The sequence below is a fragment of the Bos taurus genome, chromosome 7, assembly GCF_002263795.3.
Source record: "Bos taurus isolate L1 Dominette 01449 registration number 42190680 breed Hereford chromosome 7, ARS-UCD2.0, whole genome shotgun sequence".
Lineage (NCBI taxonomy): Eukaryota > Metazoa > Chordata > Mammalia > Artiodactyla > Bovidae > Bos > Bos taurus.
In genome coordinates, this window is record NC_037334.1 from 50,299,149 (window position 1) to 50,326,493 (window position 27,345).

The following is a 27,345-nucleotide window of genomic DNA, read 5'->3' on the forward strand; positions in this document are numbered from 1 at the left end:
AGACCTGGCAGAAACTCTGAACATGAGCAAAACTGAAGCCCAAACAGAAAGAGTCTGTGAGACACAAGTCCAGGAGGCATCCCTCCTCCCAGAGACAGATCCTAACCACAGATTATGAGTTTCCTCTGCAGGGAATGGCCTCTTTCAGCCATCTCTCTGACCACATCTCTCCCCATCCACAGTCCTGGACACTGGAAAGACAGGTGGGACACGACAGCAGGTCGTGTGACACACGTCACACACGACAAGCAGTGTGTGACAACCTGCAGACTAAAGTAAGAGCTTCCTGTCATACGGGGCTTCCTTGGGGGGTTAGCAAAGGTGGCTATATCTGCCCCCTGCCCCAGAGGGCAGATTCCAACCAAAGTGTGGAGAACCAAAGATGGCACTGCTAAGTTCCTCTTCCACCTGTTTTAACAAGCAAGGTTAAATGTCAAGCCTGTCCTCTTGTCACTGAATAGAGCAGCTGAGCTTCCAGGAACAGCACTGCTCTAAGCAGATGAGAGGTCACCTCCAGGCTCAAGCACAAAAAGAGGAATGAGTACTGAGGCCTGGATGCCAAGGACCACTTGGTCCCAGGCAAGACTGGCACTGCACCACTAATTCCTCCTTTTCCCATACACACTTGAGTCCTTTCAGGTCCAGGAAACCAGGCCAAGCCCCCTGCACATCGCCATCCCCCCCTCCTATCCCCACACACCTACACAAAAGCGAGAAGGAGAGTCTGCTGAGCACTGCTGGCTCTTGGGGTCCAGGCTAGTAAGAGGCAGAAGGTCCAGCTGAGGCTGAGCTGGAAAGGGAGCAGACGACTCAGACAGGAACAAGGCTGTATCAGACACAGGGGGATTAGATGCTTCTCAGCTCAGGGATTAGACACCATTCTTCATAAAGGGAACTCCAACAAAACAAGCAAATTAAACTCCTTTGTGCCTGACACAATGGTAGCAGTGGAAACCACAGCCAGAGCAGCTAGCAGGGCCAATGTAACAGCAGGACACGGGGGAGGGAAAAAGGGGAGGAGAGAGGCGAGCCCAGTTCTTAGCTCTACAGCAGCCTAAGTGTGCACTATGGACTGTGGCTTCACCTTCTCTGCTGTGGGACCAAGAAACCTCACCTCGTTCCCTTGAGGACAGTACTCTATAGGCTTAGAGAATGCCAGAACTGTCATCAAGGTTTTTCACCCCCTTCGGAGGTGCTCTGCTCTACTCTGTTCCATCCAGGGATGAGCGAGATCTTTTATGATTCCCTCTGACCTGTCAGGTTAGCAATTCAACAGGAAAACACCTCCCATGGCAAAATGAAAGTAGACTTCAAGATGCTTGCCTTCTGACTGTCTCCCATGTAAATGAGTTGCCTGCAGCCTGACTCACAAGAGCTCAAAATGGGAAAAAGGAAAAAAAGCTCAGTTCAAAGGTAAGGGTAAGACTAGCCTATCAGACGAGGCTTCTATGGGCCTAAACCCGACACGTTGCCAGGAACCTGAGAGGAGCACCAGTGCCTGGAAGGTAGCTCAGAAAGGAAAGGGATGGCGGCAACACGTCTCTGGTGAGAAAGCTCCTCACGTACCTATTCCTCTTGTTTTTATATGTAAAACAATTACTCAGATGTTAGCCGGCTCCAGATCTGAGACTGTGACCTATGTGAGTACAAGACTAGATGAGAGTCACCTTCGGGCCGAGGATCCCCTGCCTGACACCCCAGCCCATGCCCACAGCTAGAGTCAGTGGGGCAGAGGGCTATGAGGGAACCTAGCCTTCATCCCTCAGCCCCTGGCCCAGAAAGTGGAGCCCATCCATGAAAGCAAACATGAGCTCTCTAGCTCCACACATGATGTTCTGTACTAACAGGACCCCGGCAAGGCACCAGGGCACCCAATCCTAATGGACTTGGTGATTCACGTGGCCGCAGTCCTCCACAGCACCTTAGAAGGCCTTCGTCCTTCTCTCTCCCTGGATGGCAGGGTCTCCATAGGCAGCAGCTGCCCTAGGTGACTGTTTGGTCCAAACATTAAAAAAAGAACACACCCATCTATTCACTATGGAAAGGAGGCAGTCATTTCAAACCTATACTCTCATGCATCTCTGCTGCAAAGAAAAAAGAGCAAAATCAAATTAAAATTCTCTCTGGAAGACTTCTGCCCCAAAAGACAGAAAAGCACTCCACAGTTGTGTCCAGTTCCCTACCCTAAGCAGCTTTCTGCTCCCCCCTCCCTCTTTCCCTTCTGGCTGGCCGGCTCCAGATGTGTCGCTGAGTTTCAATGATTCACTCTAATGATAACGCACCCTCAGAACAAATCATGGACTCTGATTGATTTAGGAGGCAACTTGCACAAATACCTGTAATCTAGTTCTAATCTTGTTTGTTTCCATTCCAATTATCCTGCATCAATGGCTTAAAAATGGGAACTGTCTGGTACATACATCCAATCCATTTTAATAGAGGATAAATCTGGGTTGCTGTGACCCTTTCCTCTCTCAGGCTCGGGACAGCACCAGCCGTCTCAAGGCGCTGATTGGGCTGGATCAGCTCTAACTCTATTCAGCTCTTCAAGGATTCAATTAATCATAAAGCCAATTCCATTCTGGGCTCCATCTGTCTTGCCTCCTTCAGGGACTAATAATCACTCACTGTGTGTTTTTACACACTAGTTGAACTGAAATTAAGACTGATTTCATCATGGAGCACTCAAGAAGAAAATGCATTTCTTGGAAGAAAATTTCAGAGCTATTCTAATGTTCAGTCTAGGTAAAGACAATATTAAATAAACAAAAGAACATTCTTTTTAAAAACTTCAAAATTATTGATACTGTAAAATAATTCTTGTCATCCAAATCCTAGAAAGAGGGTAGCTCCTCAGCAGAACTAGAAACTCTCAATGTTAGATCATGCAACAGAGACACTTAATTTGTCCTTGGGCATCAGCAAAGCATGGGTACCCAAAAAATGTGAGGAAAAAGCCCAAAGTAAATTTGATATATTTTTGTAAAAAAATATAACTAGCCATCTTTCCTGGGGCTAGCAGACTTAATTTAAAATTTGGAATTACTTCTATTTTGAGTTACCTATTTGTGGGGAGAAGGCGATTTGAGGGTGGGGGGAGATGGGTACCATATTCTTTTCAGTGTTCAGAACCTCTGGATGTCTTATAATGGCCCTGAGGATTCTAAACCAATACACTCATCCAAAGCAAAAAATGTGGCTTTTGTCTTCTGTAAATAGCCTGGCTCTCCCACAAGCATTAAAGTGGCTGCCCTGGAAAACACTCAAGATGGAGCCATCCTACTCACCCCAACTCATTCCCTGATCTTTCTTGGATCATCTCTTTACCAAGAACATAACCATAAGAGGGCCAGAGCCCAGCTAGTCAGCCACCTGGGTCTGGAAGCATTCCCAACTGTCAGCAGGTTTCAGCAGGGAAAAAGCAAATAGCTAAGCTTTTTTATTTTTACTTTTCATAGTGCAAAGAAAGATCTGGGCATCTCTAGATCCAAAGTGCCAAGTGGCCATGGCAGACGTAGTGCAGCCCCCTGATTATTAAAAAATGGTCCCAGCACAACACAGGGGAAGCACTGCAGCCAAGGAGACCAAGTTTATGGCTGATTTCTTCCCTTAACAGGTTTTAAACTAAAATTCTGAATTGCACAAACTCCCAATCAGAACTAATGACACAGTCATTCTAAACTTATCATCAAAGATGCTTTGTGAGTCATACTGGCTCTAAAAAGCCATCAGTAATCACTTCTTAGACACAACAATCAAATACATCCTTCATTTAAACAATAAATTGTGCCTAAGTAATAAGTCTAATTGGAGCACTGTCATTTTTAAACATGGGTCAACGCACACATTTCCCCAAAGGTTTCTACGTGAGTCATTCTACATTTATTAAAATGAAAGTCACCTCCTAAGAAGCTGTTTATGTACTGATAAAGAATAATGTCTATGATATATTGTTAAATGGAAACAAGTAAGCTGTATACACAGTGAAGTACCTTTTGTATAAATATATGAAAAAACACTATATGGGTACATTTGCTTAGACTATACATAAATATCTCTAGAAGAAACTGGCAACCCTTGGTTGCTTTGAGGAAGGGAACCTGGATGGAACAGGGATGGGGTATGAGGAAGTTCACAACGGCCTTTAGTGCCCTTTGAATTTTGAACCACGTGAATATATTACCAAATCAGAGCTGAAGACATAAAATTTAAATTTGACTAAGTCACCTCATGATACTAATCTGGACATTTGCCAAAATACTAATAGAGAGGTCTAACTACATTTCATGGAGAAAACAAGACTTTCATACGTCTCTTCAGTTCAGTAGCTCAGTTGTGTCTGACTCTGCGACCCCATGAACCGCAGCACACCAGGCCTCCCTGTCCATCACCAACTCCCAGAGTTTTCCCAAACCCATGTCCATTGAGTCGGTGATGCCATCCAGCCATCTCATCCTCTGTCGTCCCCTTCTCCTGCGCTCAATCTTTCCCAGCAGCAGGGTCTTTTCCAATGAGTCAGCTCTTCGCATCAGGCGGCCAAAGTGCTGGAGTTTCAGTTTCAACATCAGTCCTTCCATGAATACCCAGGAGTGATCTCCTTTAGAATGGACTGGTTGGATCTGCTTACAGTCCAAGGGACTCTCAAGAGTCTTCTCCAACACCACAGTTCAAAAGCATCAATGCTTCTGTGCTCAGCTTTCTTCACAGTCCAACTCTTACATCCATACATGACCACTGGAAAAACCATAGCCTTGACTAGATGGACCTTTGTTGGCAAAGTAATGTCTCTGCTTTTTATGTCTCTTAGCTGGGCAGTTTTAGTGAGCCTTTGGGTGCAGACTTTAAGAATGCAGGACCAAAAAAAAAAAAAAATGCAGGACCAGGGCTCCCTGCCAATGCAGGAGACATGGGTTCAATCCCTGGTCCTCAAAGATCCTACATGTCGTGGAGCAATTAAGCCACGTACCACAACTACTGAGCCTGCATTCTAGAGCCCGGGAATAGCAACTACTGAGCCCATGTGCCAGAACTACTGAAGCCTGTGTTCTGCAACAAGAGAAGCCACGACAGTAAGAAGCCCATACACCACAATGAAGAGTAGCCCCACTCACTGAAATTAAAGACAGCCCATCCAGCAACGAAGACCCAGAACAGTCAAAAAGAAATAAAAATTACTTAAAAAACAAAACAAACAAAAAAGGAATGCAGGACCAGGATTAGCTGTAGTTAGAAAGATGCAGGGACCCAAGAGGTCACTATGACTATCTGAAGACAAGGCTGCAGCAACAAAGGAGAGAGGGGAAAGGGAAGTGGAGGGAAGGAGAGGGACGGCAGGTCAGACACTCTGTGTAAGACACCCTACAAGGCACTATCTAGCTTGATAAGCTCCCAACAATTTCTTATTTTTGCAAAAGCAGAAACTGCAGCTCATCTAATGCACAGTTTTCTGTGAGTTACAGGGCTGGAGAGAGGGGCTTTATCTGAATCTTGCAGGAACACGCTGCTCTGTATCCAGAGTCCTCCATGCAGGAAATGCTACCTGAAGGCCACATCTTAGCTTGAAAGAAATTATAGAGTTTCTGACTCATCTTTTCATTTTGTCTGCCAGCTGGCTCTGTGGTCTTGAATAAATCGTTTCAACAGAGACACTAAGGGGGATTGGAAGCTCCTCCACTCAGCTATTTTCCACAGTTCTTTGGCAAGAGCATCTATGCAACAGGCATTTCATGTTAGATGGCAAAGGTATGTACCAGGGTTTGCTGATTTCTGTCCTCTCTTCCTGCTTGAAAACTGCCCAGCAAGTTTACTCCTGGGCCCACCTTCTGCTTAGCCTTTGCTTCTTTTCGAATCTTAATATTCACCCCAGTGTGGACACAAACCCAAAAGAGTTTTCCATAAAGACAATGAGGATTGTGAAAAGATACTTGCTCAGAGTGAAGTACCATAGTGACCATCATGAAGGAAAATCCCCCAGGATGCCCCTCAGGAACTCTCACCCAAACAGAAATCCTACTGGAATGGTCTTTTCCCTCAAGTCCTTGCAGTGAGAATCTAAATGACCTAACCACAAAAAGGAGCTTGGGGAGGACTACTGGGAACTGAGCAGGTGGACTCCATTTTAGTTTTCATGCACTTTCCAGCTAGTTTTTAAGAGCTTTCAGCTTCCCCTTTACCCTTCACATATTCTGGATGTTTTGTAAACAGAAGGCTCCATAACAGCTTAAACTACCCTGTGTTTACCAGTCAAAGAGCAGAGGAAGCCTCTGAGATATTCTGTGTTCTGGCACGCTGACCAGATGCTCCAGATGAAGCTGGGGCATGAGGGCCCAGCTATAATCCTTTCCTGGCAAGCCTGGCTGAAGGGGCAATGAGACTAAAGCAACTGATTAAATGCAGTATAAAACTGAAAGAAAATGAGATAGAAAGAAATTAGCTTTAAACCTCAAGGCTGTGTATGCAATGGGGGTTGGGAGGCAGTATGAGAAGTCAGTCTTAGAGATTTCCCTGAAACAAAGGGATTATGAATTGTCCAATATGAGCAAATCCGTCTGCTCCACAGCCACATGACAGCTTCGTACCCAGAGCTGTTCATTAAACACTTTGCACACATTTGGAGATAATGGGATGCAGCCAACTTCCTGAAAAAGCTCTGAGACTCCCCTTTCCCAAGTCTTTTACTCAGGAAGTGCAAGCTGTGAAGCATGGCTGTCATCAGCAGGGACAGGGTTGATATTTCCTGCCATTCTTCAAGTACTGCCTGCCCCCTTGTCTTTCTGGGTTCTCCTCTGTAACTAATGGACTAATGTTACCTGCAGATGAACGGCTGGGAGAGAAAACGTCTAACTGACCAGAACTAAATAAATAAAACACTCAGAAGTGCTTGAAGGGAGGTAGAAAAGAGAGGAAGTATAACAAGAGAAAGTTCCCCACCTCTGACATTGTAACTTAAATCCCACAGAGAAACCACAGAAGGGACTCAAGTGTTTTGAAAAATGAACCAGAGCAGCAAACTTCCAAGCATGCTTTCCCAGTCTGAGCAGCCCCATTCCTGGAAAGGTGGGTCAGAGCTGTTTTCAGGGTTTATCTCCAATGGGCAAAAGAGAGTGGCTGTGAATTTCCTAAGGAGGCTTATGCTTGCCAGTGTCCACTGGACTGCCATACTAAAGCATAAGCAGACCATGGAAAGCAAGGAAGGAACAGACAGACATCCTGACCACCATTCAGACTGCTGGCTATCACAGCCAGCCTGAATAGAGAGACCTTTCCATACATCCCATCTATTACCTCCCCAGTGATACTGATTTCAGCTTGTGATTCATCCAGCCAAGATTGCCAGGAGAAATATCAACAACTTCAGATATGCAGATGATACCACTTTAATGGCAGAAAGTGAAGAGGAACTAAGGAGCCTCTTGATGAAGGTGAAAGAGGACAGTGAAAAAGCTGGCTTAAAACTCAATATTCAAAAATCTAAGATCATGACATCCGGTCCCATCACTTCATGGAAAATAGATGCGGAAACAATGGATAGTGAGAGACTTTACTTTCTTGGACTCCAAAATCACTGTGGATGGTAACAGCAGCCATGGAATTAAAAGACACTTGCTCCCTGGAAGAAAAGCTATGACAACAGTGTATTAAAAAACATAGACGTCACTTTGCTGACAAAGGGTTCTATAGACAAAGCTAAGGTTTTTTTCCACTAGTCATGTACAGATGTGAGAGTTGGACCATAAAGAATGCTGAGCACTGAAGAACTGGTACTTTTGAACTGTGGTGCTAGAGAAGACCCTTAACTTGGGCAGCAAGGAGATCAACAGTCAATCCTAAAGGAAATCAACCCTGAATATTCATTGCAAGGACTGATACTTAAGGTGAAGCTCCAAAACTTTGGCCACCTGATGGGAAGAGCCGGTCCACTGGGAAAGACCCTGATGCTGGGAAAGATTGAGGTCAGGAGAAGGGGAAGACAGAGGATAAGATGGTTGGATGGAAGGAATCCAAACTGGAAAAGAAGTAAAACTCTCACTGTTTGCAGATGGCATGATCCTCTACAAAGAAAACCCTAAAGACTCCACTAGAAAACTACTAGAGCTAATCAATGAATATAGTAAAGTTGCAGGATATAAAATCAACACAAAGAAATCCCTTGCATTCCTATACACTAATACTGAGAAAACAGAAAGAGAAATTAAAGAAACAATTCCATTCACCATTGCAATGAAAAGAATAAAATACTTAAGAATACATCTACCTAAAGAAACCAAAGACCTATACGTAGAAAACTATAAAACATTGGTGACAGAAATCAAAGAGGACACTAATAGATGGAGAAATATACTGTGTTCATGGATCGGAAGAACCAATACAGTGAAAATGAGTATACTACCCAAAGCAATCTACCAATGCAATCCCTATAAAGCTACCAAAGGTATTTTTTCACAGAGCTAGAATAAATAATTTCACAATTTGTATGGAAATACAAAAAACCTCAAATAGCCAAAGCAATCTTGAGAAAGAAGAATGGAACTGGAGGAATCAACCTGCCTGACTTCAGGCTATACTACAAAGCAACAGTCATCAAGATAGTATGATACTGGCACAAAGACAGAAATATAGATCAATGGAACAAAATAGAAAGCCCAGAGATAAATCCATGCACCTATGGACACCTTACCTTTGACAAAGGAGGCAAGAATATACAATGGAGAAAAGACAATATCTTTAACAAGTGGTGCTGGGAAAACTGGTCAACCACTTGTAAAAGAATGAAACTAGAACACTTTCTAACAACCTACACAAAAATAAACTCAAAATGGATTAAAGATCTAAACATAAGACCAGAAACTATAAAACTCCTAGAGGAGAACATAGGCAAAACACTCTCTGACATAAATCACAGCAGGATCCTCTATGACCCACCTCCCAGAGTAATGGAAATAAAAGCAAAAATAAACAAATGGGACCTAATCAAAATTAAAAGCTTCTGCACATCAAAGGAAACTATAAGCAAGGTGAAAAGACAGCCTTCAGAATGGGAGAAAATAATAGCAAATGAAGCAACTGACAAACAACTAATCTCAAAAATATACAAGCAACTCCTGCAGCTCAATTCCAGAAAAATAAATGACCCAATCAAAAAATGGGCCAAAGAACTAAACAGACATTTCTCCAAAGAAGACATACAGATGGCTAACAAACACATGAAAAGATGGTCAACATCACTCATTATCAGAGAAATGCAAATGAAAACCACAATGAGGTACCATTTCACGCCAGTCAGAATGGCTGCTATTCCGAAGTCTACTTTTGGAAGTCTATTCCAAAAGTCTACAAGCAATAAATGCTGGAGAGGGTGTGGAGAAAAAGGAACCCTCTTACACTGTTGGTGGGAATGCAAACTAGTTCAGCCACTATGGAGAACAGTGTGGAGACTCCTTAAAAAACTGGAAAAAGAAGTGCCATACGACCCAGCAATTCCACTGCTGGGCATACACACCGAGAATTCAAAGAGACACGTGTACCCCAATGTTCATTGCAGCACTGTTTACTACAGGACATGGATGCAATCTAGATGTCCATCAACAGATGAATGGATAAGAAAGCTGTGGTACATATACGCAATGGAGTATTACTCAGCCATTAAAAAGAATATATTTGAATCAGTTCTAATGAGGTGGATGAAACTGGAGCCTATTATACAGAGTGAAGCCAGAAAGAAAAACACCAATACAGTATACTAACGCATATATATGGAATTTAGAAAGATGGTAACGATAACCCTGTATGCAAGACAGCAAAAGAGCCACAGATGTATAGAACAGTCTTATGGACTCTGTGGGAGAGGGTGAGGGTGGGATGATTTGGGAGAATGGCATTGAAAGATGCATAATATCATATACGAAACGAATCGTCAGTCCAGGTTCGATGCATGATACAGGATACTCAGGGCCGGTGCACTGGGATGACCCAGAGGGATGGTATGGGGAGGGAGGTGGGAGGGGGGTTCAGGATGGGGAACATGTGTACACCCATGGTAGATTCATGTTGATGTATGGCAAAACCAATACAATATTGTTAAGTAATTAGCCTCCAATTAAAATAAATAAATGTATATTTAAAAAAAAAGAAAAGAAAACTCCAAAAAAAAAAAAAAGATGGATGGCAACACCAACTCAATGGACATGATTTGAGCAAGCTCCATGAGATGGTGGACAGGAAAGCCTGGCATGCTGCAGTCCATGGGGTCTCAAAGAGTGACACACAACTTAGCAACTAAATGATTACATCCTCATGTCATTGCCTGCAACTTCAAAATATCAAAGTTGAGAGCTTGCATAACTGATGAATAAAAAGACTAGTATCACACTCAAGACCCTTAGAAACATGGCTCTCTTTATGGGAATCTGTTAACTCTTCAAACTAAAGAATGAACACGGGCTTTAACATCAAGTTCTGGGTTAAAGTGTTCAGTTCAGTTACTCAGTCGTGTCCGACTCTGTCATCCCATGGACTACAGCAGTAATATCTCTGCTTTTTAATATGCTGTCTAGGTTGGTCATAGCTTTTCTTCCAAGGAGCAAGTGTCTTTTAATTTCATGGCTGCAATCACCATCTGCAGTGATTTTGGAGCCCCCCAAAATAAAATCTCTCACTGTTTCCATTGTTTCCCCACCTATTTGCCATGAAGTGACAAGACGAGATGCCATGTTCTTAGTTTTCTGAATGTTGAGTTTTAAACCAACTTTTTCACTCTCCTCTTTCACTTTCATCAAAAGGCTCTTTAGTTCTTCTTCACTGTCTGCCATAAGAGTGGTATTATCTGCATATCTGAGGTTACTGATATTTCTCCTGGCAATCTTGATTCCAGCTTGTGCTTCATCCAACCCAGCATTTCACATGATGTACTCTGCATATAAGTTAAATAAGCAGGGTGACAAGATACAGCCTTGACATATTCCTTTCCTGATTTGGAACCAGTCTGTTGTTCCACATCCAGTTCTAACTGTTGCTTCTTGACCTGAATACAGATTTCTCAGGAGGCAGGTAAGGTGGTCTGGTATTTCCATCTCTTTCAGAATTTTCCACAGTTTGTTGTGATCCACACAGTCAAAGGCTTTGGCATAGTCAATAAAGCAGAAGTAGATGTTTTTTCTGGAACTCTATAGTTTTTTCTATGATGCAATGGATGTTGGCCATTGATCTCTGGTTCTTCTGCCTTTTCTAAATACAGCTTGAACATCTGGAAGTTCACAGTTCATGTACTGTTGAAACCTGACTTGGAGAATTTTGAGCATTACTTTGCTAGCGTGTGAGATGACTGCAATTGTGCAGTAGTTTGAAAATTCTTTGGTATTGCCCTTCTTTGGGATTGGAATAAAGACTGACCTTTTCCAGTCTTGTGGCCACTGTTGAGTTTTCCAAATTTGCTGGCATATTGAGTGCAGCACTTTCACAGCATCATCTTTTAGGATTTGAAATAGCTCAACTGAAACTCCATCACCTCCAACAGCTTTATTCACAGTGATGTTTCCTAAGGCCCACTTGACTTTGCATTCCAGGATGTCTGGCTATAGGTGAGTGATCACACCGTCATGGTTATCTGGGTCATGAAGATCTTTTTTTTTGCACTGTTCTTCTGTGTATTCCTGCCACCTCTTCTTAATATTTTCTGCTTCTGTTAGGTCCATGCCATTTCTGTCCTTTATTGGGCCCATCTTTGCAAGAAATGTTCCCTTGATATCTCTAAGCTTCTTGAAGTGATCTCTAGTCTTTCCCATTCTACCGTTTTATTCTATTTCTTTGCACTGATCACCGAGGAAGACTTTCTTATCTCTCCTTGCTATTCTTTGGAACTCTGCATTCAAATGGGTATATCTTTCCTTTTCTCCTTTGCCTTTAGCTTCTTTTCTCAGCTATTTGTAAGGCCTCTTCAGACAACCATTTTGCCTTTCTGCATTTCTTTTTCTTGGGGATGGTCTTGATCACTGCCTCCTGTACAATGTCACGAACCTCTGTCCATAATTCTTCAGGCACTCTGTGTATCAGATCTAATCCCTTAAACATGTTTGTCACTTCCACTGAATAATCATAAGGGATTTGATTTAGGTCATACCTGAATGGTCTAGTGGTTTTTCCTACTTTCTTCAATTTGAGTCCTCCCATAAACCATTTCAGAGTCCTTAAGCAATTACCCTGTTCTATAAAGCCAGAATAATATTACCCATAGCATATGCAGAGTACATCATGCGAAATGCTGGGCTGGGTGAAGTACAAGCTGGAATCAAGATTGCCGGGAGAAATATCAATAACCTCAGATGTGCAGTTGACACCACGCTTATGGCAGAAAGCAAACAGGAGCTAAAGAGCCTCTTGATGAAAGTGAAAGAGGAGAGTGAAAAAGCTGGCTTATAACTCAACATTCAAAAAATGAAGATCATGGCATCTGGTCCCATCATGCATGGCAAATAGATGGGGAAACAATGGAAACAGTGACAGACTATATTTTGGGAGGCCCAAAAATCACTGCAGATGGTGACTGCAGCTATGAAATTAAAAGACGCTTGCTCTTTGGAAGAAAAACTATGACAAACCCAGACGGCATATTAAAAAGCAGAGACATTACTTTGCCAACCGAGTCTGTCTAGTCAAAGCTATGGCTTTTCCAGTAGTCATGTATGGATGTGAGAGTTGGACCATAAAGAAACCTGAGTGCTGAAGAATTGATGCTTTTAAACTGTGGTGTTGAAGAAGACTCGAGAGTCCCTGGGACTGCTTGGAGATCCAAACAGTCAATCCTAAAGGAAATCAGTACTGAATATTCACTGGAAGGACTGAAGCTGAAACTCCAACACTTCGGCCACCTGATGCGAAGAACTGACTCATTGGAAAAGACCTTGATGTTGGGACAGATTGAGGGCAGGAGAAGGCAACAACAGAGGATGAGATGGTTGGATGGCATCACCAACTCAATGAGTTTGAGCAAGCTCTGGGAGCTGGTAATGAACAGAGAAGCCTGGCGTGCTGCAGTTCACGTGGTTGCAAAGAGTCGGACACAACTGAGTGACTGAACTGAACCGACAGCAAGAGTTGTTGCAGGATAAAATAGAGACAATATACTTTAAGAACCTGCTCCTTGCTGGCTCCTTTTCCACAACCACCCTTCCTCATATCCACACTGTACTTGGTCCAAGCTAGTCCAGTTCTCTCTGGCATACTGTGCTCTTCAAGTCCTCCCCATTCTACAGAAAAGAAACTGAATTTTTAATAATTTCTCAAATCTCTAAAGGAGAAAAAATAATTTAATACTTAACTATCCCAGGGCCCCATTCATAGATCACTGGGTTGTCACTGTGAAGGTGCTTTCGTAATTCAACAAAGCTATGAGCCATGCTGTGTAGGGCCACCTGAGACATCCATGGGTGGGTCATTGTGAAGAGTTCTAACAAGACATGATCCACTGAAAGAGGGAATGGCAAACCACTCCTGTATACTTGGCATGAGAAGCTCATGAACTGTATAAAAGAACAAAAAGCTATGACACCGAAAGATGAGTCCCCCAAGTCTGAAGGTGTACAATAAGCTGCAGGGGAAGAGCGGAGGACAACTACTAATAGCCCCAGAATGCATGAAGCACCTGGGCCTTCAAAGAATGAAGCAAAGTGGAAACATACTGCACAGGAACCCGAAATGTTAGGTCCATGAATCAAGGTAAATTGGACATGGTCAAGCAAGAGATGCTAAGAATAAACATCTACATCTTAGGAATCAGTGAACTAAAATGGATGGCAATGGGAGAATTTAACTCAGATGACCATTATATCTACTACTGTGGGCAAGAATTGCATAGAAGAAATGGAGTAGCCCTCATAATCAACAAAAAGTCTGAAATCAGTACTTGGGTGCAATCTCAGTTTGCTTCCAAGGCAAGCCATTCAACATCACAGTAATTCAAGTCTATGCCCCAACTACCGATGCTGAAGAAGCTGAACTTGATCAGTTCTATGAAGACCTAGAAGACGTCCTAGAACTAATACCAAAAAAGATGTTCACTGGGGATTGGCATGTAAAAGTAGGAAGTCAAGAGATACCTTGAGTAACAGGCAAGTCTGGCCTTGGAGAACAAAATGAAGCAGGGCAAAAGCTAACCAAATTCTGTTAAGAGAATGCACTGGTCATAGCAAATACTCTTTTTCAACAACACAAGAGATGATTTTACACATGGACATAACTGAATGGTCAATACCAAAATCAAATTGATTATATTTTTTGTAGCTGAAGATGGAGAAGCTGTATACAGTCAGCAAAAACAAGACCTGGAGCTGATCATCAGCTTCTCATAGCAAAATTCAGAAAGAAAGGGGAAAACCAAAGAAAGGGGGAAAACCAGCAAGCCAGCCAGGTACTACTTAAATCAAATTTCCTATGAATATGCGGTGGAGGTAACAAATAGACTCAAGGGATTAGATCTACTTAACAGTGTGCCTGAAGAACTATGAAACGAAGGTCCTTAATACAGTACAGGAGACAGTGAAAAACAACATCCCAAAGAAAAAGAAAAGCAAGAAGGCAAAGTGGCTATCTGAGGAGGCTTTACAAATAGCTGAAGAAAGAAGAGAAGTAAAGAACAAGGGAGAAAGGGAAAGGTGAATGAAAGTCACTCTGTCGTGTCTCTTTGCAACTCCATGGAATCCCATGGAATTCTCCAGGCCAGAATACTGGAGTAGGTAGCGTTTCCCTTCTCCAGGGTATATTCCCAACCCAGGGATCAAATCCAGGTCTCCCACCATGCAGGCGGATTCTTTTACCAGCTGAGCCACAGGAAAGCCCAAGAATACTGGAGTGGGTTGCCTATCCCTCCTCCAGAGAATCTTCCCAACCTGATCCATATTGCCAATGACTATCGAACCAGGGTCTCCTGCATTGCAGGCAGATTCTTTACCAACTGAGCTATCAGGGAAGCCCAAAGGGAAAGGTACACCCAACTAAATGCAGAGTTCCAAAGAACAGCAATGGAGAGACAAGAAGGTCTTCTTCAATGAACAGTGCATAAAACTAGAAGAAAACAACAGAAGGCCAAAGACTAGAGATCTCTTGAGGAAACTTGGAGCTATCAAGGGAACATTTTGCCCAAAGATGGGCACAATAAAGGACAGAAATGGTGGAGATCTAGTAAACACTGAAAAGATCAAGAAGAGATGGAAAGAATACACAGAAGAACTGTACAAAAAAGATCTTAATGAACTGGATTACAATGATGATGTGGTCAGCCACCCAGAGCCAGACATTCTGGAATGCGAAAATCAACTGGGCCTTAGGAAGCACTGCTTTTAATAAAGCGAGTGGTGTGATGGAATTCCAGTAGAACTATTCAAAACCCTAAAGGATGATGCCATCAATGTGTTACATTCAATATGTCAGCAAATCTTGAAGACCCAGCAGTGGCCACAGGATTGGAAAAGGTCAATTCTCATACCAATCCCAAGATGAGTAATATTAAAGAATGTGACAACCATTGGACAATTGCACTCATCTCCCATGTGAGTAAGGTCACGCTTAAAACCTTGCATGCTAGGCTTCAGCATTATGTGAACTAAGAACTTCCAGATGTCCAAACTGGGTTTTAAAAAGGAAGAGGAACCAGAGATCAAATCGCCAGCATTTGCTGGATCACAGAGAAAACAAGGGAATTCCAGAAAAACATCTACCTCTGTTTCATCAACTACACTAAAGCCTTTGACTGTGTGGATCATAACAAACTGTGGAAAGTTCTTAAAGAGATGGGAATACCAGACCATTTTATCTGTCTCCTGAGAAACCTGTATGCAGGTCAAGAAGCAACAGTTAGAACCCTGTGTGGAACAACTGATGGTTCAAGACTGAGAAAGCAGTATGACAGGGTTGTCTGTGGTCACCATGTTTGTTTAACCTACTACACCAGGCACATATGAGAAATGCTGGGCTGGATGAGTAACAAGCTGAAATCAAGATAGGTGGGAGAAACATCAACAACCTCAGATATGCGGGATGATGCCACTCTAATGGCAGAAAGCGAAGAGGAACTAAAGTCTCTTGATGAGGGTGAAAGAGAGTGAAAGAGCCTGTCTAAAACTAAATATTAAAAAAACTAAGATTACGGCATCTGGTCCAGAAGGAGAAAAGGTGGAATTAGTGACAGATTTTCTCTTCTTGGGCTCTAAAACCACTGTGGATGGTGACTGCAGTCATGAAATCAGAAGATGATTGCTTCTTAGCAGGAAAGCTATGACAAACCTAGACAGTGTGTTGAAAAGCAAGAGACATCACTCTGCCGACAAAGGTCTGTATAATCAACGCTATGGTCTTCTCAGTGGTCACGTGTGGTTGCGAGAGCTGTAAAGAAGGCAGAATGCCAAAGAATTGATACCTTCAAACTGTGGTGCTGGAGAAGACTCCTGAGAGTCCCTTGGACAGCAATGAGATCAAACCAGTCAATCTTAAGGGAAATCAACCTGAATACTTGGTGGAAGGACTGATGCTGAAGCTCCAGTATTTTGGTTATCTGATGAGAACAGCCAACTCATTGGAAAAGCCCCAGATGCTGGGAGAGATTGAGGGCAGAAGGAGAAAAGAGTGTCAGAGGATGAGATGGCTGGATGGCATCACCAATCCAATGGACATGAACTTGGACAAACTTTGGGAGATGGTGAGAGACTGGGAGGCCTGGTGTGCTGCAGTCCATGGGGTCGCAAAGAGTCAGACACAACTGGATGACTGATCAACAACAATCCCAGAGCAGGGCTTCCCTGGTGGCTCAGTGGTAAACAATCTGCCTGCTAATGCAGAAGACGTGAGTTCAATCCCTGGAGAAGGAAAGATCGGGAAGATCCCCTAGAGAAGAAAACGGCAACCCACTCCAGTATTCTTGCCTGGGAAATCCCATGGACAGAGGAGCCTGGCGGACTATAGTCTGTGGGGTCACCAAGAGTCAGACATGACTTAGCAACCAAACAACAACATCCCAGAGCAAAGAGTTTTTTGATTGTTTGTTTGTTTAGCTTAAAACTAGTTATGGTAGAAATTGCTAGTGATTCCTCATGATCTGTTCTCCCATTCTTCCACAGCAGCCAAACTTTTGCTGGGCAAATGAAATACAAGTAAAAAAGACTACATTTTGGCCAACAAGATATAAGCAGAAACATTATTTGCCAGATTTCAGGTCTTCCTTAAAAGACTTAATCGTCACTGGCTTCCTCTTCTATGTCCCTTCTTCCACTCTGCTCCCTGGGATGCAGATCCGGTCATTTAAAATGATGAAGAAAGGGTTATTCCTTAGGGCAGGAATCTTAGTGTGACTAGAACGAACTCAAGACCCACCATGTCCACCTGAAGCAGGGCTGCCATACCGGCCCTGCTGATCTGAAGATCGTGTTTAGGTGAAAGAGAAATAAACATCTATCTTATATATATCATTTCCTGTTACTTGCAGACAATTCATAATGTCTAGACCAAAATCAGACACATCCCCTTAAGTAAGATATGACTTACTTCTAACCAACACAGGAAAAGTAACAGGATGCATGTGAACACGTACATGCCACTGCACTACCTGACACCGTAATGTCTGTTTTGCTGAGAACTTGGTCTCTCTCTCACTGGCTTTGAAAAACCAAGCTGCCATGTTGGGAGATATTTATGGAGATGAACACATGGCAAGAAACTGAGAGCAGGCTCCAGCCAGCAAGAAAATGAAGCCCCTAATGTGCCAACCTGCAAAAGACTGAATTCTGCAAAAAACATTGGACCCCCATGAGCTTATTAGAAAGATATCCTTCCCCAGTCAAGCCTCAGGTTAGAAGTCAGCTATTGCAGTGATACTGGAGAAGGAAATGGCAACCCACTCCAGTATTCTTGCCTGGAGAATCCCAGGGATGGAGAAGCCTGGTGGGCTGCCGTCTATGGGGTTGCACGGAGTCGGACATGACTGAAGCAACTTAGCAGCATCAGCAGCAGCACTGCAGTGATACAGAGGATCCACTGAGTCATGTGTGGAATCCTGAACCATAGATACTGAAATAGAAAATGTGCATTGCTTTAAGCAGCTAAGTTAATGGTAACTTGTCAGACAGCAACAGATAACTAATACACTGGCTAAAAAAATCATTACAGATATGTAAAGATGATTCACTATTGGGTAATATACAAATATAATTTGCCAAATGAGGTCACAGTAGGATTATCACACAGTCATCTAGGTAGATGGCAAAAACGCATACAATTCACCATAAATTTTTTTTTTTAATTTTATTTTTAAACTTTACATAATTGTATTGGTTTTACCGATTATCAAAATGAATCAGCCACAGGTATACATGTGTTCCCCATCCTGAACCCTCCTCCGTCCTCCCTCCCCATACCATCCCTCTGGGGTAAACTTCCCAGACTTCTGGGTAGTCCCAGTGCACTAGCCTCAAGCATCCAGTATTGTGCATCGAACCTGGACTGGCCTCTCGTTTCATGCATGATATTTTACATGTTTCAATGCCATTCTCCCAAATCTTCTCACCCTCTCCCTCTCCCATAGAGTCCATAAGACTGTTCTATACATCAGTGTCTCTTTTGCTGTCTCGTACACAGGGTTATTGTTACCATCTTTCTAAATTCCATATATATGCGTTAGTATACTGTATTGGTGTTTTTCCTTCTGGCTTACTTCACTCTGTATAATAGGCTCCAGTTTCATCCACCTTATTAGAACTGATTCAAATGTTTTCTTTTTAATGGCTGAGTAATACTCCATTGTGTATATGTACCACAGCTTTCTTATCCATTCATCTGCTGATGGACATCTAGGTTGCTTCCATGTCTTGGCTATTATAAACAGTGCTGCGATGAACATTGGGGTACACGTGTCTCTTTCCCTTCTGGTTTCCTCAGTGTGTATGCCCAGCAGTGGGATTGCTGGATCATAAGGCAGTTCTATTTCCAGTTTTTTAAGGAATCTCCACACTGTTCTCCATAGTGGTTGTACTAGTTTGCATTCCCACCAACAGTGTAAGAGGGTTCCCTTTTCTCCACACCCTCTCCAGCATTTATTATTTGTAGACTTTTGGATCGCAGCCATTCTGACTGGTGTGAAATGGTACCTCATAGTGGTTTTGATTTGCATTTATTTCTTTTAGATGCCCTTGGTGAAAATGAAATTTATATATGCACACTTAATGCTACTCTAACATATTTACTTGACATAAACATATGTAATATAAACACATATAAAAATAGATAAAAGACACATACACATCAAATGCCATCATCATGTATAATCATGAAATATCAAAAGGATTCCTGTCAAAAACAAATTACCTACTATACCACTATAAAAGAAAATATGTATCTTTCTTTGCATGTATTTTGACTGTATAAACTAAAGAATAAACTGAAAACCTTTTATAAACAATAAAATAGTTTAGTAAGGTACTAGGCAGTATTTTTTTGAAAAAATCAATGGCCAAATCATTTCCAATAATAGTGAGTTAGATTATTCAGATCAAACCACTCTGAAAACAAAAAAACCTGAATATAAAAATACATTCACTAAAAGCATCAAAAAAGCAACAAAATGTTTAGGAACTACAAAACCAAAAGCTAAGGAAGGGACAAAACAGAACCAGAGTATGAAAGCCACTCAACCCTGCAGCATTCATTGATTCATTCAACTTGGGTTTTGGTTTTGGCAGCCCTGTGGGGAAAGGAGAATAAAGTCAAAGTCTAGAGCCACCCAAAGTGGGAACTCTCCCCACATTTTCCTGAGAGTTTAGTCTTTTGAATTCCTAGCTTAAAGGTGAATTAGAAAGACTGCCCTGGCAATACTCAGTGCAACAGCTATGTGGGGAGCACAGGGCAAAGGAAGGAAAAGGAAAAAGGAAAAGAAAAAGCTGACCCCAAAAAACTGAAGTCACAATCTGCTTCCACATGGTTTATAATCCAGACTCACATCTCTTGGGCAGACTAAGAAATCTCAAGTTGTGAACTTGATTTGCCATGGTTCCATATCGTTAATTACCTCTAGGCACCTGGCAGAAGAGAACTCAAATCTGCTACAAATAATTTTTAATAATAATGACTAGTACAGTAAAACAACCACCAAGCTTATAAGGAAACAAGGTACCACTGATGCAAATTGGCAGAAAAAGACCTGGAATTGTAAAAATATGTATTTTAAAATATGTATACTAGTTTTAAATAAAAGACATCCTTTAAAATTTCTGCAGCAAATAGGAAATTTTAGAAAGGAATAAATCAAACTTTGACAAGACACAAATAAAACTTCTAAAACTTAGAACTATAAATTCATAACTGAGTATTTAATGGACAGATTCAATAGCAGATTAGACAGAGTAGAAGGGAAAACAAGTAAACGAGAAGACATGCTGCACAAAACTACTGAGGTTTCAACAGAAGTGGCATATATAGGGGAAATATGGAAAACAGGTAAAGAAATGTGAAAGACTACTGGATAAGAAGGTCTAACATATGTTTCTTTAGAATCTCAAAAAGACAGGAAAAAGAAACAGGCAGAGACAATATTTCAAGCTATAATAGCTATAAATGTTCTAGAACAGATGAAAGACACAAATCCAGATTGAATAAATTCAACAAACTCCAAGCAGGAATTTTTTTTTTTTTAATCTTCACCTAAATACATCATCATGGGAAAGTAAAAAAAAAAAATCATAAAAACAGAAAATCTTAAAAGTAGACAGTTGGGAGCTGTCTGTGCCACCTGCTAAAGCTGGCACTACTCTGTGGGGCCCTGCCTGCTCCTGGTCAGCACCATGTATGTGTCCTGTGACATCTGGCACTGGGTACAATCCATGTAGGAATTCTCAGTCAAGAACATTGACGAGAGCGTGGTTAACCTGGATAAGCACCAGGCTAAGTATGCATAGTCACCAGTGTGACCTTGCAAAGAGGCAAGACGGATGTAAATTACACTCATGAACGGCCAATGCGCAGAGTGTAGTTTACAGATTCTGCCCTTCCCTTGCAACCAGTTCAGGAGGCAGGAGCCAGGGAGCAATGCTGAGATCAAAAAGTTCGCCATGGCTACAGCATCAAATTTGGTTAAGTTCAGCGAGATCTGTGTGAATGGGGATGATGCCCACCCTCTGTGGAAGTGCATGAAAATTCAGCCCAAGGGGAGGAGGATGCTGGGAAATGCCATCAAATGGAACTTCACCAAGTTCCTCATTGACAAGAACAGCTGTGTGCTGAAATGGTATGGTCCCATGGAAGAGTCCCTGGTAGTACAGAACAACATGCCGTGTTACCTCTAGAGCTCTACCAGTGTGACGCCCTCACCCAAGCCTGCTGCCTGTGCCCCAGCAGCCTTCCACCGGTGCCCATGATGGTCTGCCTAAAAACCAGCCCCCAAGGGGGCAGACCCACCCTTGAGGGAGGAAGGTCCTTTGACCCAGCTGCAGCTTGGCAACCCCCAACCCTGGCTGCCTTGTAGGGATAAGACATACAATATAAAAAAAATAGAGATTAAGGGACACGGATTATTTTCAAAAGAGTGATCACTTGATAGCCAGATTCTTAACAGCAACAACAGAAGGCAGAATGGAATAATACATTTAATTCACTAAGAGAAAACAAATGTCATCATAAAATTTCATATCCAGAGGAAAGAGAGGGGCAGAAAGGAGGAAGAAAGGGAAAGGCAGACAGGCTCATAATCAGAACGTAGAATACATGTTCTTTTCAGGCACATGTGAACACTTATAAAAACTGATCATACACTAACAGAAAGTCTCAATTATTTTCAAATGACTGAAATTATAAAAGTATTTATCTAACCACAAGATAGATGTTACTAACAAAAACATAACTATGAACTTTCTGTTGCATTTGGAAATTGAGAAATACACTTAAGCGACATTCTCCATCCCCCTTCTGATGTCTATGTAGGAAGTTTTCTCTGTCCCTCTTCTTACTTTAATAAAACTCTGCTACACAAAAGCTCTCGAATGATCAAGCCTGGTCCCTGGTCCCAAAGCTCAATCTTCTTCTTCAGAGATCACGAATCCAACAGCGTTCAACGTAAGCTATCATCTTGGGGGCTTGTCCGGGATGTTCAGAACAAGGTAAGAACACTCAGAGTTCTAGCCTCTCTGCTTTCTCAGTATGCAAGTTTTCTGATTTACTTTACTAACTCTATGGTGTATTTGTGTGAATGAATGACACGTCCTGTGCGGTGCCTTCGTAATGACTTTGTAATGACTGAAGGCAACCCCCAAAAGGGGAGCTTTGTCGGGAGTTTATACCGACCTGCCAATGCCAAGAGAAATTCAAGGTCCCTGCAAGGGGAGTGACCAGAAATGGGCAAAGCATGTGGACCGAACTTTCCTTTCTCAGTCATCTTTTCCTGGTCGCTGACTATTTTGTAATTGCGTGGGGAATTGCAACTACTAACCTAATTTGTCAGATCATAGACTTTCAGGGGAACTGTGATCCATGCTGTTACTATGTACTTTTACTTAGATCCCATGTACGGAAGCACCTAGCCTTGCTAGGAGCAGAAAGTTACAGGAGCATGTTTGAGAGCGAGGCAGAGCTCTAGCTCCAGGAACGTCTCTCAGGCTAGAGGTTACTCTCTTGGCTGCCTGCCTCAGGGGCCAGCGACCTGAAAGTGAGTCTTTGTCATGGCTGTGTCTCCTATCTATGTGCACAGAAGCCCTGCTGTTGACCATGAGGTTTTTTAGTACACAGAATGGGAACTGAAGGATCTGGTCAGATTGGAAATGCAATGGGCTTCTTCCTTTGGTAGCACTAGCTCTTAATGGACCAGAGGAGGCTCTCTGATGGCTTTTGTCTCAACTCCTTGGACATTCCTTATGTGGAATCTGTGGAAATGAACTGGAAGGATTGGCCCTAATAGCTCAAGAACAAAAATCACTTTTTCTTCACTGGCTAACCCTCCACCATCTCTTTTGCTATCACATATACTGGTGTGGTGACACTCAGGAGGGACATCTTGGTTGCTGTTCGTCCCTTTATGACTCGCCACTTCTACTGCAGTCAGGACTGTACTCAGGAATGAACATATGCACACATAAGATGGATGCTTCCCCTAGAAGTACTAGCTTGGGAAACATTCCAGGAAAGCTACTCTGTTACACTCTGGGTGGCATCAGAGCAAAGGGCAAATCAAACAAATGTCTTGGTGGCATGGAAGTAAGTCAATCTGGGATGCCATCAGGTCTACCCCTGGTGCCATCTCCACCCGACCTTAGTGGTAGAAACTGAAGGGATGAGCAAGACGCCTGCGTCGGTAAGGGACCGACTAAGTTCAACCAGGGAAGGAAAGTTTCAGTGGAGAGTCCGTCTACATCCCCATCTAGAGCAGGGAAGGATGCTTCTGGTGGAAAAAAACCACGGCTGTGGATGCTGCTTTTTTCTTACAGATGGGAGCTAGCAGTTTCAGAACCACTTCTTTAAAATGTATTTAAAAAAACTGGGACAAGTTCAATCCCCAAAATTTAAAAAGACACACCTGATCTTCTTCTGTGATACTGAATGGCCACAGTATTCTTTGGAAGACAGGAAATGCTGCTGACCTGCTGAAGGATCTCAATTATTACTGTGTTACAACTAGACCGGTTCTGTAGAAAATAAGTGAAATGGATAGAAGTGCCATATGTGTTGCTCTTTATCTCTCTGAAAGACATGCCAGACTTATGTCCTAAGAGTGCAGATTTGAGTGTGAAACCTTCAGCTGCCTCCTGTTCTCTTACTTTGCCCCTTTACCTGGGGCTCCCAATGGAACAGGTTGAGAATCAGGGCACCCTTCTAGGAGGGGTTGCCTCAGTCTTGATAGAATTTCAAACAGTCCCAATTGCAGTCGAGACTATTTAGAGGATCCAAAATGTACATAGAAGCCTTTACGGGACTAACTTTACTTTATGAGCTTACTTGGAGAGATTTAATTTATGTCTTGGGACAGACACTGACTCCTGACACGAGCGCTCTAGCTTTGGGGGAAGCTACAATTTTGGAGATGAATGGCTTCAGGGTGAGACAAGGGGAAAGAGGGAACATGAAATAGCCCTCCTTCCTACTGGGAGCCAAGTGGTTCCAATAACAGAGCAACTTTGCTGAATGTATTCTTGTAGGACTCAAGTGAGCACATGCTAACACTTTATGCTAAGTTGGCTGACATAAAACAGGAAGAGAAGGAAACTCCTGGTAAATTCCTAGATAGACTAAGGGAGGCTCTCCACGGGTTTACTGATGTTGATCTTGAAAGTGCAGGAGAAGGAAGATAGACTTCTCACTCAGTCACCTCCAGATATCTGCCGTAAGTTACAAAAACAAGCATTTGCACCAAATCAGTCTTTAGAAAAACTGTTGCAGCTGGCTCAGACGGTATATTATAGTAGAGAATATGAGGAGGAAAAATCGAGGCAAAAAAGAAGCAGGCAAAAGACTGAAGCCCCAACAATGGCTGTTACACCTGCTGTTAGAAACAGCCTGAGAAAAATGCCCAGAGGGACCCAGGTGAAAAAGGACAGACTTGTTATTACTGTGGAAAGGAGGGGCATCGCAAGAGGGATTTCCCTCAGGCATCTAAGCCGCCCCCGGCTCCAGGTCCAGTCTGCAAAGGACCACACTGGAGACGAGACTGCCCTCTGAAGTGTAGGCCCCAAGGGTCAGAATCACAAGATAATCTGGACTGAAGGTGCCCAGGGGTCCCCACACAAGCTCCCATCCTAATTACACCTGAGGAACTCCAGGTATTAATAACTGTGGAGGGCCAATCAGTTGGCTTCTTTAGGACACTGGGGCAACTTTCTCTGTGCTCACTGAAGCCCCTGGTCCGCTTTCCTCCTGATCCAGTACTGTAATGGGACTGTCTGGATGAGCCAAACATTATTATGTCAGTCATCTTTTAAGTGGCAACTGGGACTCTGTGCTGTTTTCTCACGAGTTTCTAATCATACCAGAGTCTCCCTCACCCCTTCTAGGGAGGGATATACTAAACAAGGTCCAGGCCTCTGTTTTCATGAATATGGAACCATTTCTTTTTAATGGAACAAACTGTAAATCCTAAAGTGTGGGCTGATGGAAAAGCTGTGGGTCAAGCACAAAATGCTGTTCTTGTCATTATCAAGCTCAAGACACTCACCTATTTTCACATCAAAAGCAGTATCCACTAAAGCCCAAGGTTAATGAATGGGCAAAATCTTACTGTACTGACTTCTCATGATATAAGTGGGATCTTAAACTCTAAAGTTCAGAGCAACAATGTTCCACCTTTAAAGCTACTGTAACTCAAGTGGTATCAAAAGCTCTAGGAATAGAATATCACTTACACTATTCCTGGAGACTTTTTTCTTCAGAAAAAAGTTTAAAAGGCTAATGACATTATTAAAAGACACCCATGTAAGCTAACTCAGGAAACACAAGACAGTCAGTTTACAGTTCTACCCATAGCTTTAATCAGGGCTCAAATTGCAACTCCCCGCCCCACCCCAAAAGAAGGGACTCTCTATGACAGACTGTTTTTGTGCACAGATATTGTCATAGAAAAAGCATGATACTGTCATCGAAAAAGAGAGTTCCAGAAAAACATCTATTTCTGCTTTATTGACTATGCCAAAGACTGACTGTGTGGATCACAATAAACTGTGGAAAATCCTGAAAGAGATCGGAATACCAGACCACCTGATCTGCCTCTTGAGAAACCTGTATGCAGGTCAGGAACCAACAGTTAGAACTGGACATGGAACAACAGACTGGTTTCAAATAGGAAAAGGAGTACATCAGGGGTGTATATTGTCACCCTACTTATTTAACTTATATGCAGAGTACATCATGAGAAACGCTGGGCTGGAAGAAGCACAAGCTGGAATCAAGATTGCCAGGAGAAATATCAATAACCTCAGATATGCAGATGATACCACCCTTATGGCAGAAAGTGAAGAAGAACTAAAGAGCCTCTTGATGAAAGTGAAAGAGGAGAGTGAAAAAGTTGGCTTAAAGCTCAACATTCAAAAAACAAAGATCATGGCATCCGGTCTCATTACTTCATGGAAAATAGATGGGGAAAGAGTGGAAACAGTGGCTGACTTTATTTTTGGGGGCTCCAAAACCACTGCAGATGGTGATTGCAGCCATGAAATTAAAAGATGCTTGCTCCTTGGAAGGAAAGTTATGACCAACCTAGATAGCATATTGAAAAGCAGAGACATTACCTTGCCAACAAAGGTCCATCTAGTCAAGGCTATGATTTTTCCAGTAGTCATGGATGGATGTGAGTGTTGGACTACAAAGAAAGCTGAGTGCAGAAGAATTGATGCTTTTGAAACGTGGTGTTGGAGAAGACTCTTGAGAGTCCCTTGGACTGCAAGGAGATCCAACCAGTCCATCCTAAAGGAGATCAGTCCTGGGTGTTCAATGGAAGGACTGATGTTGAAGCTGAAACTACAACACTTTGGCCACGTGATGTGAAGAGCTGACTCATTTCAAAAGACTCTGATGCTGGGAAACATTGAGGGCAGGAGGAGAAGGGGACGACAGAGGATGAGATGGTTGGATGGCATCACCAACTCGATGGTCATGGGTTTGGGTGAACTCCAGGAGTTGGTGATGGACACAGAGGCCTGGTGTGCTGCGGTCCACGGGGTCTCGAAGAGTTGGACACAACTAAGCAACTGAACTGAACTGACTGTCATAGATCCTGAAGCCTTAAAATTTAACTATGTGACTCAGCTTTTAGCTTTTCAACAGACATTACCGGGAGGTTAACTCCTGACCCAGCCTTTGAGTTAAACAAGCCGCTATTTGAGCCAGGAACCAAGATGAGACTGAGAATCTAGGTGGGCTTGCTTCTGCTGACTCTCAAAGTCCTGAGTCTGCCATTTGACCCTTAAGACAGCGCCTTCCTGTCCTGGACTCATTCCTATGCTGCATTCCACAATCCATCTAATTTCTGGGTCTGCAGAGCACTCCCCTCCTCTTCAACTGAAGACTTCCCATGTGGGTTTCTCCGCTTCAAGGAAAAGGACTTTCTTCAACTCTGTGATGACATCTAACAATGCTAAGATGGATTGATGTAACTATGGACATAATGTAACTTTTAATTTTAATTAGATTTTAACTCGGTTTAATGACTATTTTGCCTTACATCTGTAACTGTAAAATGGGGTTTGTTTCTAACCATCTGAAAGCTTTTAGGTTAAAAATGGTTGTCCAAGCTCCTACGAGTGCCACAACCTCTTCCAACTATTACTTGGGGCCTCTGGATCAGAGACCCTCAATATGAGGGTTAGGAGAATATGTTGCCTCAACAATTTAGGGACAGTG

The 27,345-nt window shown here is 42.7% G+C and overlaps 1 protein-coding gene and 1 pseudogene across 7 annotated transcripts in view; one reads left to right on the forward strand and one right to left on the reverse strand.

The window, feature by feature from the left end:
* LOC132345813 (phospholipid hydroperoxide glutathione peroxidase-like) overlaps positions 1–21,314 on the forward strand; it is a 36,378-nt pseudogene extending 15,064 nt beyond the window's left edge.
* The window catches only part of SIL1 (SIL1 nucleotide exchange factor), a 320,877-nt gene that overhangs the window by 35,288 nt on the left and 258,244 nt on the right, over positions 1–27,345 (reverse strand).